The sequence below is a fragment of the Balaenoptera physalus genome, assembly GCF_965194825.1.
Source record: "Balaenoptera physalus genome assembly, chromosome: 9".
In the NCBI taxonomy this organism is placed as follows: domain Eukaryota; kingdom Metazoa; phylum Chordata; class Mammalia; order Artiodactyla; family Balaenopteridae; genus Balaenoptera; species Balaenoptera physalus.
Window position 1 is genome coordinate 40,879,990 of NC_138888.1, and position 27,831 is coordinate 40,907,820.

General features: G+C 35.0%; 1 long non-coding RNA gene across 7 annotated transcripts in view; it reads left to right on the forward strand.

Annotated features, from left to right (window-relative positions):
• LOC309666933 overlaps window positions 1-27,831 on the forward strand; it is a 331,741-nt gene that overhangs the window by 150,466 nt on the left and 153,444 nt on the right. For 5 of the 7 annotated variants that reach the window (XR_014267364.1, XR_014267365.1, XR_014267366.1 and 2 more), the window contains one exon: window positions 325-7,817. This is a non-coding gene — a long non-coding RNA (uncharacterized lncRNA). The remainder of the gene's footprint in view (window positions 1-324; window positions 7,818-27,831) is intronic. The other 2 variants (XR_014267367.1, XR_014267368.1) reach the window with 2 other exon arrangements.

The window sequence follows — 27,831 nt, forward strand, 5'->3', positions numbered from 1 at the left end:
ATGATTGTCCCAGGAGGAGGTGTTTCAGGTGATAGTCATCACCGTACTTTGGAAGAAGCTGGGGTGGTGGCAATAGTCATTAATCACCTTAATTCAGTTTTCTGGTGGTTCAAACACACCTTGAAGAGTTGCTTAGTTTTTCAGCAACTTAGGTGAAACTTAGCATGTCTCATGATATTTCTGGTTATTTTTAGGTGATCAAAAAATTTTTATGATCTTTATTTAAAAAATCGGTTTTAATTTAGTAATGACTATATCCTGTATAGAATAATGGTCAAATGCTTATAGCTTTTTAAAATTTTTATGGCTTTTCTCCTTGTCTAGCATGGGACTTCTGAAGACTACCCCCATCACCCAAAGTGGAAAAGATCAGACAGTTTCTCCTCCATTTGCCCACCTCTCCTTCCCACTCAAAAGGCTGCTTCTGGCTTCTTTGGTTTAAACATGGGTGGAGGAAGAATAGTGGAAGAAGAAGAAGTAGAGGTAAGGGGTGAAACATTTATGAATTTTCCAGGACTAAATGGTCTGGCCTTGGCACCACTGGGCTTGGGATGTGTTCTAATTAAAAGACACTTTGAGATTCCTAACTTGATATGAATTTCTAGCTTTAAGGTCCCCTAGTCATGGGGGTCTCCATCTGCCTGTTATTTTGTTTTTTTAATATCTGTTACTGAACTAAATTTGGGTCCACTCACCCATACACTGTAAAGCTAATCTACTGACACCAGGTTGTGGTGAAGGAAAGTGCAGCATTTATTGCAGGCACCAAGCAAGGAGTACAGGTGGCTAATGCTCAGAAGACCCAAACTCCCCAATGGCTTTTAGGGAAGAGTTTTTAAAGGCAAAGTGAGGGAGGGTAGTCACAGGGTGCATGATCAGCTCCTTCACAATTCTCTGGTTGATAGGGAGGTAACAGGGCAGTGTCACAGGGGTTGACATTATCAATCCTCAGGCTCCAGCCATTGTGGAGGCTATGCCTCATGATCATCATGCAGTTAGCTTCTTCTATCTGGTGGGGTTTTAGTATCTGTAAAGCAACTCAGGTATGTGCATCAGACACTGTTATCTGTGTCCTTCAGGGAAGAACTAAAGATTCTGTGACTGCTGTATGGCTGATTTACTGTTTAAATTGTTACCAGTTCTCCTAGTCCAACTGCTATTTTTTGTTACTACATGTCCACATTCTTTCAATTGTTCATTCTTCAGCTAGCCTTTTGTGACTCAGGGAAGGCCTGGGAGACTAAAGCTTTTCTACAAACAAGAGGTAGACAGAGGACATTGGGGCGGGGTGGGGGCCGTCTGTCCTGGGAAGGCCCTATAGAGTCCTGTTAGATTACATATCTATCTTTTTATCAGTAGGCAAGTTATGGTGCATTCCAAGCTGCTTTCTTCTGAATTCTTTCTACCATTCTAGGTGGTCCTTTTTTTTTTTTATTGGAGTATAATTGCTTTACAGTGTTGTATTAGTTTCTGGTATACAATAAAGTGAATCAGCTATCTGTATACATATATCCTCTCCCTCTTGGACCTCCCTCTCCAACCCCCATCCCACCCATCTAGGTCATCACAGAACACTGAGCTGAGCTCCCTGTGCTATACAGCAGATTCCCACTAGCTACCTGTTTTACACATGGTAGTTTATTTATGTCAAACCGAATCTCCCAATTCATCCCACCCTCCCCTTCCCCCACTGTGTCCATATGTCCGTTCTCTACGTCTGTGTCTCTATTCCTGCCCTGCAAATAGGTTCATCTGTACCATTTTTCTAGATTCCACATATATGCATTAATATACGATATTTGTTTTTCTCTTTCTGACTTACTTCACTCTGTATGACAGACTCTATCTAAGTCCATCCACATCCCTACAAATGACAACCCAGTCAAAAAATGGGCAGAAGACATAAATAGACATTTCTCCAAAGAAGGCATACAGATACCCAAGAGATACATGAAAAGATGCTCAACATCCCTAATTACTAAGAAATGCAAACCAAAACTGCAGTGAAGTATCACCTCACACTGGTCAGAATGGCTATCATCAAAAAACCTACAAACAATAAATGCTGGAGAGGGTGTGGAGAAAAGGGAACCCTCTTGCACTGTTGTGGTCCTTTTGAAGAGTAATGTATATGAGCATTATTTCATCATGCTGTGAGCATATTTTGTTCATGGGGAACATTTATCTATCCTTGTCCCTGTCAAAGGTACAAAGTAAAGCTTAATCCCATTGTTCCTCTCTGAGTAGCTACATTGATTGTCCTTTAGATCCTCATGCATGAGTAGGTATCAGTCTACTGTGACCCACAGCTCCAACGGTCACAATACAAGCTTTTCCCATGGTCTCATCGAGCCCTTTCTCTTGGCATGAGATGCAAAAAAGCCACTCCAGCCTGCCTTTTCTCCATGGTGGAACTCAAAGTGCACCTCATTCTCTTACCCCAAATCTTTAGATCATTAATGTGGATGAGGAAAAATAATTGCAAAAATTTTTTTTGGAACTGTCCTTTGCAAATATGGAATTACCAACCTGTATTGGATATGAAAATGTTGACTTCTATTTTCTTGGGGCCCTGAGTGAAACTGAGACTAAAGCCAAAGACTTAAATGGTTTAATTTAGATAGACTTTTAAGTGTATTTACCTAGATTGTTTGACATTCTTAGAATTAGCAGGTAAACATTATGGATTCAGGTTATAATTTTCAACTCAGACAATGTCCTTGGACACAATCAACTGAGACTGTGACGTTGGACACAAAGCAGATTGCCACTGATCCATGACTTAGTCCAGTTAGAATGTCTGTGGATGTCCTCAGCTCATTTCTTAATCAGTGACTTTTGTAAAAGTAGTGAGGACAGAAATATTTTAGAGATTAGTTCTTATATATACATAGACCGTTTTCTAAAGAAAGGATACTTAGGGTCAATACTTGAGGATTTGCCCTTTAGAAAGGGAAGAATTCAGAATGTAAAAATATAAAATAGTAAATTGGCATTCATAGCAGGATGCTTGCATTAACAAAATTTACAGTGTTTTTGAAGAGAAGTAATGAGAACTTCTTTGCAGCTTCAGTAGCAATGTATAATACAGCACAATGAAAAATGGTATTTTAATTTTCATGCATGACCTCCACCAGAAGTGTTAATCCTGTGCTAGACCCTATAATTCTCCAACTGTTTGAGGTGAAAGAAAAATGATATTCCATATCTTTCACAGCTAGAGCATATATTTTGGAGAATCTAGAGGGTGGAAGAATTCATGTATTAAAGAGCAAAGCCCACCTGGAAAAATCCAAGTGTTTTACAATTGAACAGGAAATTAAGCAATGGATTATTCCATCAAGTACTAAACTTAAGAGCAAGTGCTGCATTTAAAATAGGTTAAAAGGTAAAATTATTAAAATTTGATTATATTTACCAAAGACATTATTACAGTGATTAAAGTTTTGAAGGTATATTACTTAAAATAGTCAAAGCATTTTACAACAGTCAAACGTTTTTACAAAAGGTGAATTTAAAGGGTGTATAGGAATTTCCGTGTAGATAGGAAGGTCAGGTTTATAAATAAGATATGTTAGTGCTGAGAGACCCAAATGTAGGACTTAGAAACTGAATGTGCCTTGTGTCATTACCCTAAGGACAGATAAAACATAACTCAAACTGTTGAGGCCAAGTCTCTGATAATACCTAGAAAGTATCTTCTTTCCTCAGAATGACTGTTAATTTCAAGTTTATGAAGGAAATGAGTCAGAGAGACACCCAAGCTCACCACAAGCTTTGTTATCTAAAAGACAGTCATACATGAAGGCCAGATGAAGTTCAGGAGCTCAAATATCCACAGGGGACTTTTAGGGAAATTGATAAAGCAAACAGCTTATGAGTTCATAGAATGGCACTGACTCCAAAGCTTAGCGTGAGAGAAACTCTGGAAAAGGGTACATCCTGGAATCCACAAAAGGGGGCATTAAGCGCCCAGCTCCTGCTGACTATAGCCGTGTAGGCTGACAGCCTAGCATCACTGCATTTTCTAATTTTTCAAAAAAAAGTCAGGAACATGGATTTTTATGTGAAAATTTTCAGTGGTTGAACATTAGGAAGGAATGCAATACTTTTTGAACACCAATGGCCAAACGGAACCCATCAATGGTCTTGGTATGCCTGGGAGATACTCATTTGAGACCACTGGTCTCTATTTATCTGTATGTCTCAGAGTGTTGTCCTTGGCCCACATGCCTCAAAATCACCCCAGACTCCTGAATCTGCTAAGAAGATCCCAGTCTGCTCCCATGAGCACCCTTTACTGCTCTTTATAGTCACAACCCTTGTTTGCATGAAACTATTAACAAAATGAAAAGGCTGCTTACTGAATGGAGAAGATATTTGCAAATGGTAAGTCTGATAAGGGGTTAATATCCAATATATACCGAGAACTCAAACAACTGAACACCAAAGAAAACAACCAACCAATTAAAAATTGGGAAGAGGCCTGAATAGACCATTTTCCAAAGAAGACATACAGATGGCCAACAGACACATGGAAAGATCCTCAACATCACTAATCATCAGGGAAATGCAAATCAAAACCACAATGAGATGTCACCTCACACCTGTCAGAATGGCTATTATCAAAAAGATAACAAATAACAAGTGTTGGCAAGGATGTGGAGAAAAAGGAACCCTCGTGCACTGTTGGTGGGATTGTAAATTGGTGCACCCACTGTGGAAAACAGTATGGGGATTCTTCAAAAAATTAAAAATAGAACTACCATATGATCCAGCAGTTTCTCTCCTGAGTATTTATCCAAAGAAAACAAAAACACTAATTTGAAAAGATATGTGCACCCCTGTGTTCATTGCAGCATAATTTACAAGAGCAAAGATATGGAAGCAACCTAAGTGTTCATCTATATATTAATTGATAAAGAAGGTGTGATATATATATGTATAATGGAATATTGCCCAGTCATGAAAAAGAATGGAAGTCTTGCCATTTTCAAGAACATGGATGGACCTAGAGGGTATTATGCTAAGTGAAATAACTCAGGCAGAGAAAGACAAATCCTGTATGATTTTACTTATATGTGGAATCTAAAAAACAAAACAAATGAACAAACATAACAAAACAGAAACCGACTTATAGATATAGAGAACAAAAAAGTGGTTGCCAAAGGGGAGGAGTGTGGGGGGAGGAGAGAAATAGGTAAGGGACATTTAGGTGACTTCCAGTTACAAAATAAATGAGCCATGGGGATGAAATGTACAGTGTGGGGAATATAGTCAATAATTATGTAATATTTTTGTATGGTGAGAGATGGTAACTAGACTTACCCTAGTGAGCATTTTGAAATGTATTGAAATATTGAATCACTATGTTGTATAACAGGAACTAACATAGTGTTGTAGGTCAATTACACTTCAAAAACAAGCACACAATTAACTCATAGAAAAAGAGATCAAATTTGTGGTACCAGAGGTGGGGTTTGGGGGGAGGGGGAATTGGACGAAGGTAGTCAAAAGATAGAAACTTCCAGTTATAAGATAAATCAGTATTGATACTAGGGATGTAATATAAAGCACAATAAATATAATTATCACTGCTGTATGTTATATATGAAAGCTATTAAGAGAGTAAATCTTAAGAATTCTGATCACAAGGAAAAAAATTTTTTTTCTTTTTATTTTGTGTCAAAATGGGATGATGGATATTCACTAAACTTATTGTGGTAACATTTCATGATGTATGTAAGTCAACTTTATGCTGTGCATCTTCAGAGTTTATTGTGCATAGAAGAACAGTTCATGACTGGGAGTATTCAAACCAGTAGTGGAATGAAGCACAGAGACATGTTGTTCTAGGACAGCTTATATAGTGGAAGCATGGACGCTGTTTAATCTTTATAATGATTGGTTGTAGAATTAGGGTTTTTCCAATGACAGGGGATTGGCTAAAAGATTATGTCATTTTTGGAAAACAATTTAGGTATTGTTTATGATTTTCAGAGGCATTTACAAGAAACAACACAAGTTAAATTTTGCTTATGTTGCAGGATAAGCTAAATTAGGTTTCGCTTACCTGGTTTTGTGTGTTCAAGGAATTTTCAACTCTGGTGTCCATTTTGTATTTTATTTTGACAGAGATGATGATTAAACACATAATGAAGGTAATTTTCCCTGTGCCAAATAAAATTCTAAGCCCGTGGTTTGAATGTACATAGACATAAATTGTGATATTCCTAAAATAAATCTCCTCCTCTTCCCCCTCCCCTCCACCCCCTCTCCCTCCTCCTCCTCCTCCTTCTTCACTGCAGAGAATTTAAAACATTTCTGTAAATTATTTGGCATTCTCCCATTAAAAACTGGAGCCTAATTTCCCTCATGAATGTAGGAATGTAGGCCAACTTTAGAAACTTACTTCTAATTATTAGAATGGGTTGAGAGTGGCACTGTGTGGTTTTTCATGCTAGATCATAAAAGGCATATACCTTCTGCTTGACCTCTTTCTCTCTCTCCCTTTGTCTTTCAGAACTTGTGCTTTTATAGTAAGACGTCCAGCTACCCTGAAGCAACCATTCTAAAGAGACCATATTGAGACTGTACATAAGAGAAAGATGCCTAACGAGGGGCTCTTCTAGACTCCTGTTGTTTGAACTTTCTAATTATCAACCTACCAACATCAGTAGGTGGGTGAATAAGCCTTTGGATGACTCCACTCCTCTGCATGCAATCAGACTCCTTCTCAACTTTTGGAAAAGCTCAAACTTTTTATTGCCCTCAACTTCATCTTCTCCCACTCAAAGTGTCAACCTCCATCTTAAATGCTTCCCAATCGTCCCGAAACATAGACTTTACCTCTGACAATTGTTATCTCTCCTGTCATACCCTTAGTCAATGATAGTATAAGACCAAGTTAGCTCCTTAAGATATACAAAGCTCGTTATTTTCTCAGGTGGAACTGGAAAAAAGGGTTGCTAACATTAGTTTACTTCTTTCTTAATAACTCACCTTGGTGGACCTGAGTAGAATCAATGAACCTAAATTGTTCAGAAAGATGCTCTGGGGATACTTATGCATTGCATTGGAAGTTTTGGCATTTAGAGATGGTGCTTTCTATTGCTTTTTAATTCCCCGCAGAATATAATATAGTGAAGCTTCAATGAGTTGCAACATATGGAATATGGTAATTAACAAAAATCGTTTTGAATTTAACATTTACTAAATTTTTTTCTTGATTTTGTGTTATCTTGATTTTAATTATACATTTTAATAAAAATGTACTTAATCTCTCCTTGATGCCTGAGGACACTGAATAAATATCCTCAGACTTACTGCTCTCAATCTTAGAACTGAACATGTATTGACTGCAAGATAGCCTAAAAAGTTACCTGTAATATATTATTATCACTAGGTTGCAAAATATTTTTCTATTAAATAAGAATCCTTCAGAAACTACAGAGAAGACATTATGTGGTTGTTAGCAAAAATATGGACTTCTGGGAAAATTTCTTAACAAGCTTTTTTCTTGGCTTGTGACTCCTGAGAGATCCTAGAGCCAGAGAAACCAAAGTGATTTAGCAGCCTTTTCTAAAAGCAGGCTTTTATTTCTGTATTTATTTATTCTTTTTAAAAAAGCAGTCCTTCTCCTCTTCTTGTTTTCAGAAGAGACAGACCATTCTTACAAAACTGGGACTGGTTAACCATCATCCCTCCTATTTTAACTCAAGGACTGGTGGGCGGTTGTCTCCCGTATGAAAGTTACTGAGCAGACGTGCTGGACTCTGCCAAGACATAGAGAGAGAGACTGGGAACAGATGACAAAGGTAAGACGAGGCGTGCAGAGGCAGCATGGCAAAGAGGTATGACTTTTCTGTGCTTCCGGGAAACAGTGCAAAATGTTGACTGAGGTTAAACAATCATGGTAATACTTAGCTTTAAAATGAAGAGGACTGAGTCTCAAGAACTGGAATGACACTTCTAATAACCAAAGGTGACAGAAAAAATGTATAGAATCAGACTGAACTGTCACTAAAGATGACTGCCACTCAGCAGAAAGGGGTGAGGGATGGTTAACAGATCAGATTCGTAGAAGTTATTGGAAAATAAAATTGGACCATGTTTATACCCCTGTGAGTCAAGTCTGTTCAGTCAAACTGAATATACTTCTTTGCACACTGTCTCTTGTGATTTGTCTTCTTGTCCTAAAAATAAGTGTTGAAAAAACACTGATTAGTTGTCTGGTGAGTGGGTTCTATTTCCTAGAGGTTTTATTGGTCATTGATGTGTGGAAATGGCACCTTCAATATATAGACTAATTTTTCTCATCACTCATGAAATAAACTTAGAGCAAGGCGGGGGGGTGGAGATTATAATGCCAACAAACATAGAAAAATATCACAGTGGAGAAAGAATTAAGCTTGTAAATATAAAGAGGTATTAGGCAAACTTTATTGGTCAGTATTTGTGTGTGTATGTGTATGAGCCTAATAATATTTTTAAGCTATCTTCAAGGTAAATGAGCTAAGTAAAAAACTGATGTTTAAGATGTGTTTATCAGCTAATATAGCAACAAATGACTCAAATTAAAATCTAAACTGAAAGAAATATGTGTCTAAATCGGTAATATAGTACATCTATATTCTGGATCAGTTCTTTAGTATTTCACTATTTTTTATCTGAATTTGATACATGTTTGATACATATTTTTTATCTGAATTTGATAGATATTTGATCATGAACCCCATGATAAAATTTTATCACACTACTATAACTTCTTGATGGTTCAGGATACATGATTTCAAGCCTTCTATTATGATATCTCCATGAATTTAGTCATTCCTGTTGTTCCAGGTATCCTAGTTTTCAGGTAAAACTGCTTTGTAGCAAGGCCTTTTAGCAACATATTTTAGCAATTATATTATTTTAGTATAAGATGTTCTCTATCAAATTCCCACCTTTTGGCTAGTTTCACAAATCCTACCCTAGAAATGATTATTCATATAAGGTACTAGTCATAAAAAAGGAGTAAGTGGAACTAATTTCTTTCCATTTCTGAATTTCATTATATCTGTTGTTGCACACTAATTTCCAAGTTATGAATTTCTCAGTGATATTACTTTTATATAAAAATGATTTTTAAAATAAAGTAAAAAAACATAAAGATATACTATAATGATTTGATGAAGGATAGTGACTTGTACCTCATTTTTGGTAGTAAGAATCTGTACTTTAGGAATTAATTTTTAAGTGTATACTAGCAATACTTACTATTTTTCAAGATGAATTTCTATAGATATAGCACTTATTCTGAAGTATAACAAACATTATCTGCAGTGTAAAGTCATGTTCAAAAAGGCCTCAAAAGAATTCATTGTGAATTTTCTCTGGTAACTTGATTTAATTTCAATAAAGCTAATGAGAAAAATGAAATAATTTTCATAAATAATCACAAATAACTTCCCAGAGTTCACTGGAATGAAACTATGTAACTTTGGGAGACCATAAGAAATGAGATATTTTATGAATATTGTTTATTTAGAAATTTGTAAAGCGTGAGGACTTTCTAAAATATAATTTTTAAAATGAGGCAATCAAATTGTATTTTTTACATAATCATGAGTAGAATTGAGGATGAAAATCATCAGAACCAATATAATAATAAACATAATTGAGCTCTCAATATGGCAGTACTATATAGGCAGTACAGTAAGTACTTCACATGCATTTGAACGTTCAGTCCTAACAATAGTCTTATAAGGTAAATAGAGATGTGCCAGAGCAGATTTGTAATGGCTTATGAGAACCAGTAGTTAAATTTTTAGGAATTTTGTTAGTTAGTTGATATCAAGTTGTAGTAGTTTGAAAGTGGCCATAGTGGAATAATTTACACCATGGAAGTCAATAAGCACTACAAAGTATGGCTACCCACCCCACCCTCTTCCCCAAGGGCCAGTTGTTAAACATTTGCCAGCACACCACTGGATAGCTACTATTGTTACCCCTATGTTGCGAATAAGAAGATTGAGACATAGAGGGGTTAAGTTTCCCAAAGACTCAACACTGAAACAACATGGTAGATGTGGAGTTAATCCATGTGGTCTGCTATCCTGCTTCAATAAGTAGAAAACTTAGGAAATTCTGAGAAAAGATCTAGTCGATTTAGGCTGTAGCTGACTCATTCCACAGAAGCCTATTTTCCCATTCACTGTGATAGCAGTTGTTTCCAACACAAGGTGGAAGACTTTCTGCCACTTAGACTAAGATTCCATTGGAAAGGTAGTTGATTCATTCCATGGCTGAGCTGTCCACACAGGACTGCATTTTCACGGTCAGTGGTCAGGGCATCATTCCCTCTCTACTAGATGATGACAACACCTTCCTCTAGGTTACCTCCTCAAATCCATTCTTTTCCCTGCAGCTAGAGGACCGTTCAAAACACGAATCTAGTCATGTCATTTGATTTTAAATACTTTCAAGGATTTTCCATTGTTCTTAGGATCAAGTCCAAATTTTCTGGTCATTGGGGTTCTGGCTCCCACTTACCATCCCACTTTATTTCTTACAGTCCTATTTACTATTCTATATACTGAACTGCCTGTAATTCTTCTAATGTCTGCTTCTGTCTCTGCACCTCTTACTGTCTCTCATGTTTCAGTAGCAGTTCTTGAACATTCCTAGTCTTCCAGGCAGCACAGGAATTAGGACCATGGGAACATTTTCTGCATATTAAAAATATAACTTTACAGGTATTACACATTTTATATATGTATCATATATTCATTTTCATTTAAAGTCCTTCTCTTCTATTGTTTAATGATGTAATGATTTGATAAATAGTAGTCAGCACTTTTTCATTCATAAGTATTGATTTCTGTTTAGGTAATTTGCATTTATATGTACTTGGTTCTTTCTCCGTCTATCGACCCTCTACACCCCAATAAATTGAATTTCAGACAAATGTGGAAACATGCAATACTAGGGAAAATTATTTCCTACCTCTATTTCTTGTGACTGAATTTCATTTTAAATATTGCAGTAAAAAAAAATGGACCTTTGAGGCCGAGGTCCATTTTAGCATTTCAGTGTGACTAACACTATTGTTCAGCAAATATCTGTGGAATCAAATAAAAGACTAAAACTCCCATTCAATCAGCTGGAAAATTGTGTTGGCCTCCTCAATGCTCTCAGTTTTTTATACTGCTGTCTAAAATGTCCAGATAGCTAAGTACTCATATCTTAATAAATAGATGAAAAGAGATTAAAAGGAGTTAATTTTTAAAAATTCATAGAAAATATCTACATGACTAAAAAACATCTAATAAAAGTAAGTACAGTGAGGTCATAGTTACTCCAGTTTACATTTACTGGTGAGAGATCTGATGTCTTGAGAAAAGGGCCTGAATGAATGGACATGAATGGACATGCAAATGCACAAGGGCCTGAATGAATGGACATGAATGGACATGCAAATGCAAATCCTGATTACACCTGGGTTATGGGAATATCAGGGACAATAGTTCGCTTGGTGCTTTTCAAGAGCAGATATACTTACCTGTTGCCATCTGTAAAGAACTATAATACAGAACAAATATGTTACATGTACACAAAAACAGTATTTTCAATTAAAGGAAAAGAAGACATGATGAAAAAATTAGAAGACTGATTACTCACGTTAGTGCCCAAAGCAATTTATATTAATCAAGCTTAAGCAATAATTTAAACCTTTAACTCCAGGACAAAGAACTCCTCTTAACTTTGTAATTGTGAAATATAAGGATGTTAAAGAATCTTTTTTTTTTTTTAACATCTTTATTGGAGTATAATTGCTTTACAAGTGTGTTAGTTTCTGCTTTATAACAAAGTGAATCAGCTATACATATACATATATCCCCATATCTCCTCCCTCTGGCGTCTCCCTCCCACCCTCCCTATCCCACCCCTCTAAGTGGTCACAAAGCACCGAGCTGATCTCCTTGTGCTATGCGGCTGCTTCCCACTAGCTATCTATTTTACATTTGGTAGTGTATATATGTCCATGCCACTCTCTCATGTCAAGGGATGTTAAAGAATCTTTAAAGCATTTACCACTAATTACTTCAAGATGGGAAATATGAGTTTTGAGGACAGGGAACTGAAACGCTGAGCTTAATGGTAAGAAAGAAAAAAATGAAAGAAAAGAAAAAAAAAATACTTCTTAGGAATGTTGGCAAGATTTGTCCAGGCAATACACAGCCTGGAAGATAATTTCTCCCTGTAAATTCAAGAAAGTCTTTAATATTCTTTCCATCTCACCTGCAGAACAAAAGATATTTGAAAAAGTTTTTCAAAGACTGAAAGGATTTTTCAGAGCACATTTGAATCTAAGGTGGATTTTGCATATCTTGAGATTTTTGACTTGCTGCAGGTGAAACAGCAAAATAGGGAAAGAACAACTAAAGCCATAAAATACAGTTGATCAAAAACTGTATTCAAGATATAAAGTCTTTATATTTTAAGGAATAGTTATGGCGCATTTTCAGAGACTCTCTACAATTAGCATATCATTTTTGGTATTGCCATAGAGCAGTGTGGTCCAGCATAGAAAGGAGAAATAGGCAAGAAGGATTAGAGGGAGTGCAGAACCAGCACAAATAAAGAAGGATCTTGTTTATTTCCGAGCCTTCACTACGACTGAAATTTGGAAACTGGTAAATTCTATTTAACAAATATTCACATACACGTGTATTTGGATTTTTGTATATACACACACATGCGTGTGCGTGTGTGTTTGTGCATGCACAAGTGTGTATACAGAGAGAGATGATCCTTATCTGTTTAAAGACCTGTTTGTCTGTCAATTCCCTCTGTTGCCAGAATAGCATGCAAACATGCTCAATTTTAGGACAATTTGCTTATGTCCAAAATCTGTGAAAAAAGATGATTTAATGCTGAACCAAGACCAAAATGGAAATATAGTTTCAAAAAGAATAAATTTGAGGTATTTAAGATGAAACATCGATAGAATTGAATAACTGATTCAGTGTGGATGCTGAAGAAGTCCTCCATGACTTACATATTCCATGTTTCAGAAGTGAATGATTCAGTAGATATTTGTCCCACATATTTGCAAATGTGCCATTCTGAAATCATTATGAAATAGGTCCCAGAGAACAGGCAATGAGCATATCATTCTGCATTGGATGGATGAATGTCCCTCTTAAATTAAAGCCTCAAGTTCTAGGATTGCTCTAAAATGACATCTTTAAAAAATTATTAGTGAGAAAGAGGATATATAGCAGAATTGACTCTTTCTATTCCTTAATTTTCTGCAATTTCTGAGTCTTGAATTTACTTCTTAGCATTCTGAGTGCCAGAAATCATAGGATTTACATGAAACGCTGGAATATGGGGGTACTCCATATTTTTCTTTGGCTGTCCAACAATCAGCAACAATATTACTTTTGTAGACCAAAAGGAAGATTTTATTTTTTTCAATGTTTTTTAAAACAGAATCTTCAGATGACTGAGAGAATTATTATCCTCTTAAAATTAGTTCCACCTATGTGTTAAACAGTGTAATTTAAACCTCAACTTAGATATCAGCTATGATATACATAAATGGTGAATTATTGGCTGGGTGAAGAAATTGCCATAGAATTACCTTACTTAAACACATACTCGACTGTTTAACCTGTATTTATAGTACTACTTGTATGAAACAAGAAGGACAAATTGATTTATCAATATAAAAATTGGTTTGTATCCTATATTTGTGAAGTTCACTGATTTATTTTCCTTACGGAGAAGTACTCAACAAAATGGGAAATTGTTATTTTGTATAAAAATGATGAACATTTTATGAGCTAAATTTTTATTAGCAGGGTGAAAGAGTAAAATTGTAGCTTAGATTTAGAGGCCCAAATATTTTCTTCCTAATCGCCTCAAATAAAGCCAATAAAATAAAGTTAGTAAAAAGGTTGTAAGACATTTTCATAGCAGCAGAAAATTTCTCCACAGCCCCAACTTTGGTCTAGGAAACACATGAGCAAAATAGCATTTACCACTCTTAAGAAATCAAGTCCTTATTAATCAAGACTGGAAGATCACAAACATTTTAAGTCTATAATTTAACTAAAGGAATTTGATAAAGGTTATATTAATAAAAAAAGGAAACCAGGAATAACTTGGGGGTAAAATTTAATAAAATAATAAAAGTAAGTAATACTGCCACACGATAAATTAGTTGGTATTTCCCTTGGCTATAATAATGTATAATTTAACTTCTATCTTCCCAAAGTCTATCCTTTGCTCAAGTTACATCTCCTCTATGAAACCTTTTCTCTTTTCTTCAGCCCTCATCTCTTTCTCTCTGTAAAACCACAAAATAAAAATTTTAATGATGCACTACCTTGTACTGTTCACTCTGTTTGAGTTTTAGTGTTTTGTCCCAACCAGGTTGTAAATTCCTTCAGAACAAGGATGAAGTCATATAACTTTCTCCTCCTCAGGGCTCATCAGAGTATTGAGCAAAAAATTGGTACCCAGTAAATCCTGTTGATTATCATCTTGAATATTAAAGAGTCATCAGAAATAATTGTTTTCTGGGGCTAAAATGTCACTGTCCTGTAACTCAGGAGGATAATGTAAAGTTAGAAAGTAAAATATTAGAAGCAGATGAACTCTGACTAGGGGATTTCTAAAGTAAACCTTTACCAGATGTTCATGTATTAAAATAAGAAATGCTAATCAGGAAAATAACTTTCAAAGAGTGTAGCAGGTGTAGAGATAAACCTCTGAGGGTTGACAATAAGCAGTGAAAAAAAGGAAGCATATCTAATAAGAAAAGCAAAAGATACCTCTATAGAATATGCCCAAATTCAGATTTACAAATTAAATTTCTCAAAATAGCACTCTCAATAATCACTTTCTGCGACAAACAAGCAGGTGTGAGATCACTCACATTGCATGCCCATATGATTTTATATAATTTATGTCTGGTTACATGGACTGGGCAATTTATTTAATTGGTTTAAAATGTAAGATTTTATTGTAGCCACCCTAGAGATTTTTTTTAAAAATATATTCCGGGACTCCCCTGGCAGCGCAGTGGTTAAGAATCTGCCTGCCAATGCAGGGGACTGGGGTTCGATCCCTGGTCCGTGAAGATCCCACATGCTGTGGAGCTACTGAGCCCATGTGCCGCAACTGCTGAGCCTGTGTGCTGCAGCTACTGCAGCTTGCACGCCTAGAGCCCGTGCTCCACAACAAAAGAAGCCACCACAATGAGAAGCCCGTGGACCGCAAAGAGTAGCCCCAACTCACCACAACTAGAGAAAGCCCATGCGTGGCAACAAAGGCCCAACACAACCAAAAGTAAATAAAAAATTTAAAATAATAATAATATAAAAAATATTTTATTCCATTAAATAAGACAACTTACCATCATTCATACATTTTTCCTGTCAGTCACTAAATACCTTGGTTATTGTTTTTTGGACTATCTTTACTACCTTGCATTCCTCTCTCTTTCTACAGCCTTAACCATGGACAAGACTTCTTTCCTATTAAGTTTGAACTACTTTCATTTCTTTGCAGTCTCTATCACTTAATTTTTGCTACCTGTGGTATAGCCCAATTAATCTGCTTACAATAGCACTTTCATCCTGTTAGCAACACTCCAAATTCCCCTTATACATACACATATAGAATTTTTGTTACTCTTTCTCACCTATTGCATTAAATTCCTGTACTTTGGCTTAGCTTGCAAAGATCTTGATAACATGGTACTACTCGACTGCTACAACTTCATTTTTTGCTGTCCCCAATGCAATTCTCTATGAACATGTCATGATTCTCTCCACCTCTGTGAATTTACTCATATTCTTTCTTTATATCCAAATTGTTCTTTAGGGTCCATTTCCATTTCATGTTGCTGGCTATGCCTACATTAGCCTACATTAGCTACTGTGTATAATGACCACACTTATCTCCAACAGACCCAATTGTATATTTATTTGTTCACTTGTAGTTTTTGTACATTTTTGGCTGTTTAATGACATTATCTATTTGTTTTCATCTAGACTATATATTTTTCAAAGATAGACATATTTTATTAAATTAACTCAGAATACTGTTGGGCACATATTACATATTTAATATATGTGACCTAAGTTATATACATCTTCATATTGTTCAGCAATAAAGCATTTGATTGTGCCTCTTGTGTATACTATTGAGGTAGGCATTATGTAATAATTTATCCTCCCAAACTCTTTTCTCTTATAGCTAACAGAAATATATTACAGCTACTGACAGATAACATTGTTTTCCTCCCTAACATCAGGTAATACAAAGAATGAAATATCCCAATAAAATCTCCCACAAAAGTCCTAAAAATCCATATTTAAAGACAGTTAAATACATAGCTAAGTGTCAGAAGAATAGGATTCATAAACATATATCTGAGAAAGGGCTGGTATCTAGGATATAAAATGAACTTCTACAACTCAACAATAAAAAGGCAAACAACCCAATTAAAAAAATGTGCAATAGAATTGAGCAGACACACGGCATACAAATGACCAATAAGCACATGAAAAAAACTGGTAAGCATCATTAGTAATCATAAAAATGAAAATTGTAACCTCCAGATACCACTTTACAATCATCAAAATGAATAAAATTGAAAAAACTTTTAACACTGAATATTGGTAAGGATATAGAACATTCTTTCATGGTGGCAGTGAAATTGGCAAAACCATTTAGAATGCTCTTGCATTCGCTTATAAAATTAAATATGCCCTACCTCATTATTTAGCAATACCGATCTTAGGAGCTTACCTAAGTGAATTGAAAATTGTCCCCCCAAAAGATGTGTATATTAATGTTTATAGTGGCTTTAATTACAAAATCCAAAAACTACATTAAAAAAAGTCCTGATCTATCTTAACATGAAAATCAGAGTAAATTTATACAATAGAAAACTACTCAGCAATAAAATGAAACATGAATTTGACCATTCCTTGAAAGACACCAGAGATCACTCAAGGTGAAATAGCTAACCCATATAGTCCTATAATTATTAAAGATTTTAAATTTATAGTGTGTTTTCTTAATATAATTGCTTAGAGATGAAAATTAAAATAAATAAATAAATAAATAAATAAATAAATAAATAAATAAATTTATAGTGTGTATATATGTATATACATATATATACATATATATGTATGTATATAGTGTATACATATATAGAGAGAGATATGAGAAAAACTCACTCTAGTCAGATAAGTTCACAGGTAAGTTCTACCAAACATTTAAGAAAAAAATAATAATAATACTGATTCTACACAAATCCCTCTAGAAAGTAGAAGAGTGAACAATTTTCAACTCATTTTATAAGGCTAGCCTTGCCCTGATATGAAAACAGAAAATGACATTTCAAGAAAAGAAAACCACAAAACAATAGTTCTCATGACCATAGAGACAAAATTTTTCCCTTAAATATCACAAAATCTAATCTGGCAACATATAAAAAGAATAATATACCATGACCTAGTGGGAATTATCCCAGAAATTTGAGGCTTCTTCAACATTTGACAATCAGTATAATTCAAATTACCAACAAAGCAAAGAAGAAAAGAAATGCAGAAAGCGCAGTCTTTTCAACAAGTGATGCTCTAACAATTGCACAACCATATGCACCAGAAAGAACCTCATTCAAAACCTTTCTCCACATACAAAAATAATCCATCATGGACTTCAATGTAAAACTTAAACTTAAAACCATAAAACTTCTGGAAGATAACACAGAAGAAAACAGTTGTGATTTTTGTGTTAATCAAAGATTTCTTCATTGTATCACAAAATGCATGATTCATAAAAAAAAAATTAGTTTATCAAAATTAAGAACTTCTACAGTTTGAAAGGCAATGTTAAAATAATGAAAAGATAAGCCACAGACTGAGAAAATATATTTAATGCATATATCCCCAAAAGGACTTGTATCCAGAATATATAATAATAGGTTTCAAAAATATAAAGAGCTCTCAAAATTCAATAATAAAAAACAAACTTAATTAAAAATGGGCAAAAAAATTTTTTTAACATCTTAATTGGAGTATAACTGCTTTACAATGTTGTGTTAGTTCTGCTGTATAACAAAGTGAATCAGCTATGTATACATATATCCCCATATCCCCTCCCTCTTGTGCCTCCCTCCCACTGTCCCTATCCCACCCCTCTAGGTGGTCACAAAGCACCAAGCTGATCTCCCTGTTCTATGCGCTGCTTCCCACTAGCTATCTATTTTTCATTTGGTAGTGTATATATGTCAGTGCTACTCTCTCACTTCGTCTCAGCTTACCCTCCCCTCCCACCCCGTGTCCTCAAATCCATTCTCTACATCTGCATCTTTATTCCTGTCCTACCCCTAGGTTCATCAGAACCATAAAAATGGGCAAAAAATTTGAAATTATTTACTAAAGAAGTCATGTGTACTGGAAATAAGCATAGAGGTTTAAAAAAAAAAAAGCTCAACAGCACAGTGATTAGGGAAATGCAAATTAAACCACAATGAGATAACTACACACATAATAGCATGACTGAAGAAATGACTATAAAAAGTGTTGTTGAGGATGCAGAGCAACTCAAAATTCTGAAACATTGCTGATGGGAATACAAAAATGGCACAGATTATTTGGAAAACATTTTGGTAGTTTGTTTTAAACTTAAACATAAAAGTACCATTATGTCCAACAATCCCACTCCTAGGTATTTACCGAATGAAAATGAAAACTTAAATACACACAAAAGTTATGCAAATGTTTTCAGAAGTCTTGTTTATAATTATGAAAAAGTGGAAACAACACTATCCCAATAACTGGAGGACTAAAAAGATTTAGAGTTTTTTTTAATACTCATGGAACAATTATAAGATTGACCTGATACTAGAGCAATCAAACAGATCACAAAAATTTTAAAGACTGCATATCATTCAGACAAAAACTACAACACTGAAAATACAGGGTTGAAAATACTAACAATATGATGATACCAATAGTAACTATAGATTTGAAAGTTAAAAACACTCTTATAAACAATTCATGAGTCAAGGAAGATATTATAATGGAAATTGAGTATTGAAAAAAAAATGGCTTTTTTTTTTTTTTTTTTTGGTCGAAGAGGCATTTCTGGAATACATGGTTTTGTCTTTTACACATTCTTCAAGAAATGATTCTCTACTTAAAAAGACACAGAAAAATTGATAATTGACATAACCACTAACTTTGTTGATAATTGCATGAGCTCTCATGTTCATTTACTATATTCAATATAGTAGAGAAGTCTGTTTCTTGGTAATTGGAATAAAAGGATTTTGAAAAAATTGAACTGAATGTATATTCAGTTCGATAAATATATCTATATATATGTATACATGCACATATACTTGCACATGCATTTACATCTAAACATAGATATCCTTAGTTGGGTATTATTAGTATATCATAAAACTAATACATTTTTAGTAAATCTACATAGTTATAAAACCAATATTTTGTTCCATTTTATTATTCCATATACCTCATAACAATTTGCAGTAAAACCTCTATTTCCACTCTCAGGCAATCACTGATTTACTTTCTATCTCTATGGATATTTTTCCAAACATTTCATAAATGGAATCATACAATATGTGGTATTTTGCACCTGACAATTCATATAGAATAATGTTTTTGAGATTCATAAATATTGTAGCATGTGATAATAAGTGTTGGAGAGTATGCAGAGAAACAGGTAACTTCATACTTTTCTGATGGAAATGTAAACTGGTAAAGCCACTTTGCAAAAACACATTTTGACACTTAAAACCTTAAAAACATGAAATTATCATATGGACCAGCAATTTCACTTCTATGTAGCTACTCTAGAGAAATATAAACATATGTCCACACAAAGACTTATACTTAAATATTTATAGCAGCATTATATAATAATCAAAAATAGAAAACAGTCCAAATGACTATCAGTTGGTGAGTGGATAAACAAAATGTGGTATATTCATAAAATAAATACTACTTAGCAATAAAATGAACATATACTTTCAAATCTGCTGCCACAGTCAGATCCTAAAAGTGGCATCCTAAAAGATCATGATCCTAAAATCATGCATAATTTTTTAAATTTTATTGATACTTATCCTGTAATGATACCCTTTTAGTTCTATAAAGTACACATTTTTAATATTATAGCCCCATCAGGATATTTAAAAGCCTTTATCAGTTTAAAAATGGGAAACTATAAGTTTAAATTTATCATTAATTTTGTAGTAAGAAAAAATATACTGGATATTCATTTAGGCTTCTATGTGAAAGTAAAGTCTAAAACATGAAATTTCTCTCATTTCAGATCATAATAGGCATGATAGTTAATATAAAAGTCTACTGCCTTTTATTTTGTACATGGTGATAACATTGAGCTGCTTTCTAGAGGAGAGCTTCTTAAACCTGGCCATGCATCAGAATCTCTAAGGGTGTTTGTATAAAGTATAATTTCCAGGGCCTCACCCCCAGAGAATCTGATGAGTGGATTGAACATGGAGGCCAGCAAGCTGTGAGGCTAATAATCACCACAGGTGATTCTAATTTAGCCAGTCTGTGGCATGTGGGAGCCACTGTTCTAAATGAAAAACCATCAGATATGGGCTTCTAGTGAAAACTAACATCATATAGAATTCAAACCACAAGATTCACTCAAATGCTGTTTAAAATATTCTACATAGAGTATGAAGGAAAGCTGATTACCTCCAAAGGGTTTCTAATGATTTTTAAGCATCATATACAGCATATACTTGTAGAAGAAAAAGGACTGCATAGCAATTCAGGTTTATGAATTTTCTGCACAATAAGAGCTAATTACAATTTTCCTATTTTTGGAAGAAATATACTTACAGGCAAAGCTTCATTTTGAAAAAGTGTTCTTTAATCTATGCAATCAGTCAAGTCAACAGATATTAATCGAATACCTTCTTTACACAGAAGATTGAGGAACATGATCAGAATAATATATTTTAATAGATTTTTAGGAAGTTTATAGTCCCTTTGTAGTTCCAAGGCATATATCCAAATAAATGTAATACTAACTAAATGTAAACTCTACTGTTTGGAATAATGAACACTTATATAGAGTCCTTATTATATGATAGTAATCACTGTACCTGGGCATTACAGGTATTGTAACTTTAATTTTAAAATGATGCTATAGAGAAGCAAGAAGAACTACAGTCCTGCAGCCTGTGGAACAAAAACCACATTCAGAGAAAGATAGACAAGATGAAGAGGCAGAGGGATTTGTACCAGATGAAGGAACAAGATAAAACCCCACAAAAACAACTAAATGAAGTAGAGATAGGCAACCTTCCAGAAAAAGAATTCAGAATAATGATTGTGAAGATGATCCAGGATCTCAGAAAAACAATGGAGGCAAAGATGGAGAAGATGCAAGAAATGTTTAACAAAGACCTAGAAGAATTAAAGAACAAACAAACAGAGATGAACAATACAATAACTGAAATGAAAACTACACTAGAAGGAATCAATAGCAGAATAACTGAGGGAGAAAAATGGATAAGTGACCTGGAAGACAGAATGGTGGAATTCACTGCTGCGGAACAGACTAAAGAAAAAAGAATGAAAAGAAATGAAGACAGCCTAAGAGACCTCTGGGACAACATTAAACGCAACAACATTCGCATTATAGGGGTCCCAGAAGGAGAAGAGAGAGAGAAAGGACCAGAGAAAATACTTGAAGAGATTATAGTCGAAAACTTCCCTAACATGGGAAAGGAAATAGCCACCCAAGTCCAGGAAGCGCAGAGAGTCCCATACAGGATAAACCCAAGGAGAAACACGCCGAGACACATAGTAATCAAAGTGGCAAAAATTAAAGACAAAGAAAAATTATTGAAAGCAGCAAGGGAAAAACGACAAATAACATACAAGGGAACTCCCATAAGGTTAACAGCTGATTTCTCAGCAGAAACTCTACAAGCCAGAAGGGAGTGGCATGATATACTTAAAGTGATGAAAGGGAGGAAGGTAAAACCAAGATTACTCTACCTGGCAGGGATCTAATTCAGATTCGATGGAGAAATCAAAAGCTTTACAGAGAAGTAAAAGCTAAGAGAATTCAGCACCACCAAACCAGCTCTACAACAAAAATGCTAAAGGAACTTCTCTAAGTGGGAAACACAAGAGAAGAAAAGGACCTGCAAAAACAAACCCAAAGGGATTCCCTGGTGGCACAGTGGTTGAAAAATCTGCCTGCCAATGCAGGGGACATGGGTTTGAGCCCTGGTCTGGGAAGATCCCACATGCCACAGAGCAACTAGGCCCGTGAGCCACAACTTCTGAGCCTGCGTGTCTGGAGCCTATGCTCTGCAACAAGAGAGGCCACGATAGTGAGAGGCCTGCGCACTGCGATGAAGAGTGGCCCCCCCTTGCCACAACTGGAGGAAGCCCTCGCACAGGAACGAAGACCCAACACAGCCAAAAATTAATTAATTAATTAATTAAAAAACAAACAAACAAACCCAAAACAATTAAGAAAATGGTCATAGGAACATACATATCGATAATTACCTTAAACATGAATGGATTAAATGCTCCAACCAAAAGACACAGGCTTGCTGAATGGATACACAAACAAGACCCATCTATATGCTGTCTACAAGAGACCCACTTCAGACCTAGGGACACATACAGACTGAAAGTGAGGGGATGGAAAAAGATATTCCATGCAAATGGAAATCAAAAGAAAGCTGGAGTAGCAATACTCATATCAGAAAAATTAGACTTTAAAATAAAGAATGTTACAAGAGACATGGAAGGACACTACATAATGATCAAGGGATGAATCCAAGAAGAAGATATAACAATTATAAATATATATGCACCCAACATAGGAGCACCTCAATACATAAGACAGCTGCTAACAGCTGTAAAAGAGGAAATCGACAGTAACACAATAATATTGGGGGCCTTTAACACCTCACTGACACCAATGGACAGATCATCCAAAATGAAAATAAATAATGAAACAGAAGCTTTAAATAACACAATAGACCAGATAGATTTAATTGATATTTATAGGACATTCCATCCAAAAACAGCAGATTACACTTCCTTCTCAAGTGCACATGGAACATTCTCCAGGATAGATCACATCTTGGGTCACAAATCAAGCCTCAGTAAATTTAAGAAAATTGAAATCATATCAAGCATCTTTTGTGACCACAACGCTATGAGGTTAGAAATGAATTACAGGTGAAAAAAGTAAAAAAGACAAACACATGGAGGCTAAACACTACGTTACTAAATAACCAAGAGATCACTGAAGAAATCAAAGAGGAAATAAAAAAATACCTAGAGACAAATGACAATGAAAACATGACAATCCAAAACCTATGGGATGCAGCAAAAGCAGTTCTAAGAGGGAAGTTTATAGCAATACAATCCTACCTCAAGAAACAAGAAAAATCTCAAATAAATAATCTAACCTTACACCTAAAGGAACTAGAGAAAGAAGAACAAACAAAACCCAAAGTTAGCAGAAGGAAAGAAATCATAAAGATCAGAGCAGAAATAACTGAAATAGAAACAAAGAAAACAATAGCAAAGATCAATAAAACTAAAAGCTGGTTCTTTGAGAAGATAAACAAAATTGATAAACCATTAGACTCATCAAAAAAAAGAGGGAGAGAACTCAAATCAATAAAACTAGAAATGAAAAAGGAGAAGTTACAACAGACACCGCAGAAATACAAAGCATCCTAAGAGACTACTACAAGCAACTCTATGCCAATAAAATGGACAACCTGGAAGAAACGGAAAAATTCTTAGAAAGGTATAACCTTCCAAGACTGAACCAGGAAGAAATAGAAAATATGAACAGATCAATCACAAGGAATGAAATTGAACTGTGATTAAAAATCTTCCAACAAACAAAAGTCCAGGACCAAATGGCTTCACAGGTGAATTCTATCAAACATTTAGAGAAGAGCTAACACCCATCCTTCTCAAACTCTTCCAAAAAATTGCAGAGGAAGGAACACTTCCAAACTCATTTTATGAGGCCACCATCACCCTGATACCAAAACCAGACAAAGATACTGTAAAAAAAGAAAATTACAGACCAATATCACCGATGAATATAGATGCAAAAATCCTCAACAAAATACGAGCAAACAGAATCCAACAACACATTAAAAGGATCATACACAATGATCAAGTGGGATTTATCCCAGGGATGCAAGGATTCTTCAATATACGCAAATCAATCAATGTGATACACCACATTAACAAACCGAAGAATAAAAACCATATGATCATCTCAATAGATGCAGAAAAAGCTTTTGACAAAATTCAACACCCGTTTATGATAAATACTCTCCAGAAAGTGGGAATAGAGGGAACCAACCTCAACATAATAAAGGCCATATATGACAAACCCAGAGCAAACATCATTCTCAATCGTGAAAAACTGAAAGCATTTCCTCTAAGATCAGGAACAAGACAAGATGTCCACTTTCACCACTATTATTCAACATAGTTTTGGAATTCCTAGCCTTGGCAATCAGAGAAGAAAAAGAAATAAAAGGAATACAAATTGGAAAAGAAGAAGTAAAACTGTCACTGCTTGCAGATGACATGATACTATACATAGAGAATCCTAAAGATGCCACCAGAAAACTACTAGAGCTAATCAATGAATTTGGTAAAATTGCAGGATACAAAATTAATGCACAGAAATACCTTGCATTCCTATACACTAATGATGAAAAATCTGAAAGAGAAATTAAGGAAACACTCCCATTTACCATTGCAACAAGAAGAATAATATACCTAGGAATAAACTTACCTAAGGAAACAAAAGATCTGTATGCCGAAAACTATAAGACACTGATGAAATAAATTAAAGATGATACACACAGATGGAGAGATATACCATGTTCTTGGATTGGAAGAATCAATACTGTGAAAATGACTGTAGTACCCAAAGCAATCTACAGATTCAATGCAATCCCTATCAAATTACCAATGGCATTTTTTATTGAACTAGAACAAAAAATCTTAAAATTTGTATGGAGACACAAGAGACCCTGAATAGCCAAAGCAGTCTTGAGGGAAAAAAACGGAGCTGGAGGAATCAGATTCCCTGACTTCAGACTATACTACAAAGCTACAGTCATCAAGACAATATGATACTGTCACAAAAACAGAAACATAGATCAATGGAACAAGATAGAAAGCCCAGAGGTAAACCCATGCACCTATGGTCAACTAATTTATGACAAAGGAGGCAAGGATATACAATGGAGAAAAGACAGTCTCTTCAATAAGTGGTGCTGGGAAAACTGGACAGCTACATGTAAAAGAATGAAATTAGAACACTCCCTAACACCATACAAGAAAATAAAGTGGATTAGAGACCTAAATATAAGACCGGACACTATAAAACTCTTGGAGGAAAACGTAGGAAGAACACTCTTTGACGTAAATCACAGCAAGATCTTTTTTGGTCCACCTCCTAGAGTAATGGAAATAAAAACAAAAATAAACAAATGGGACCTAATGAAACTTCAAAGCTTTTGCACAGCAAAGGAAACCATAAACAAGACCAAAAGACAACCCTCAGAATGGGAGAAAATATTTGCAAATGAATCAATGGAGAAAGGATTAATCTCCAAAATATATAAACAGCTCATGCAGCTCAATATTAAAAAAACAAACAGCCCAATCCAAAAATGGGCAGAAGACTTAAATAGACATTTCTCCAAAGAAGACATACAGATGACCAAGAAGCACATGAAAAGCTGCTCAACATCATTAATTATTAGAGAAATGCAAATCAAAACTACAATGAGGTATCACCTCACACCAGTTAGAATGGGCTTCATCAGAAAATCTACAAACAACAGATGCTGGTGAGGGTGTGGAGAAAAGGGAACCCTGTTGCACTGTTTGTGGGAATGTAAATTGATACAGCCACTATGGAGAACAGTATGGAGGTTCCTCAAAAAACTAAAAATAGAATTACCATATGATCCAGCAATCCCACTACTGGGCGTATACCCAGAGAAAACCACAATTCAAAAGGACACATGCACCCCAATGTTCACTGCAGCAGTATTTACAATAGCCAGGTTATGGAAGCAACCTAAATGCCCATCGACAGATGAATGGATAAAGAAGTTGTGGTACATATATACAATGGAATATTACTCAGCCATAAAAAGGAACGAAATTGGGTCATTTGTTGAGATGTGGGTGGATCTAGAGACTGTCATACAGAGTGAAGTAAGTCAGAAAGAAAAACAAATATCGTATATTAACGCATATACATGGAACCTAGAAAAATGGTACAGATGAACTGGTTTGTGTTTGAGACACAGATGTAGAGAATAAACGTATGGACACCAACGAGGGAAAGCCGCGGGGGGTGGTGGGGGTGGTGCTGTGATGAATTGGGCGATTGGGATTGACATGTATACAGTGATGTGTATAAAATTGATGACTAATAACCTGCTGTATAAAAATAATAGAAAAAACCTATTTATTAGGTTTATCGATGTGTGCAATTAAAAACACACACACACTACTGTTACCTTGAAAAAAATTATAAATAAATAAATTAATTAAAAAGGAAAGATTACTCAAAAATACTGGAAATTTTGGGAAAAAATAAAAAATAAAAAAATCTCAGTTGGGGGTTTCCCTGGTGGCACAGTGGTTAAGACTTTGCCTGCCAATGCAGGGGTCATGCGTTTGAGCCCTGGCCCAGGCAGATCCCACACAAAAAAAATTTAAAGTATAAAAAAATATAAATGATGCTATAGATATAAATTTTATTGTAATTTTACTTTTTATTATTTATTTATTTATTTATTTTAAACATCTTTATTGGAGTATAATTGCTTTACAGTGGTGTGTTAGTTTCTGCTTTATAACAAAGTGAATTAGTTATAAATATGTCCCCATATCTCTTCCCTCTTGATTCTTCCTCCCTCCCACTCTCCCTATCCCGCCCCTCTAGGTGGTCACAAAGCACCGAGCTGATCTCCCTGTGCTATGTGGCTGCTTCCCACTAGCTATCTATTTTACGTTTGGTAGTGTATATATGTCCATGCCACTCTCTCACTTTGTCCCAGCTTACCCTTCCCCCTCCCTGTATCCTCAAGTCCATTCTCTAGTATTTTAATTTTATAGATGAGGAAACAAAGATTCCCAGATAGTAAATGGTGGAGTAAGGTGGGCAACTAGGGCAACTAGGTTTCTCCTGCTTCAGTACTTGAAAGCACTCCTCTATATACAGAATATTTCAAAGTCCAAAGGAAATTCAGATTATAGTCAATTAATTTTCCTTAATAGAGGAAAGGGAATAATGGGGAAAGAAGATAGGCTTCCTATCTTGAAATTTGCACAATTTGGAAAAGTAGAAGACATTCAAGAAAAAGAATGTTGTGAGTAAAGATGTCCAGATAAGAAAACATTGGATGGATTTGACATGCTTGTTTGTAGAATGTTTACAATAGATTTAGGAGAAAAGAGAACCAAGTAAAGGCTTGGCTGAACCTTGAATGCTGGGCTAAGGCATTTGAAATTCAATCTTATCTGAAATTGAAAGTCATTTTCATTTTAACTTGGGGAACAAAATAATATACTCAAATAAAATTACTGGGCTACTATAGGCTCCAATCTAGATATTGGATGAATGATGAAATATCAATGGATCAATAATGAAAAGATGGGCACAATCACTATTCTCATGGAGTTGGCATTATAATAATTTAAAAAACAAAAC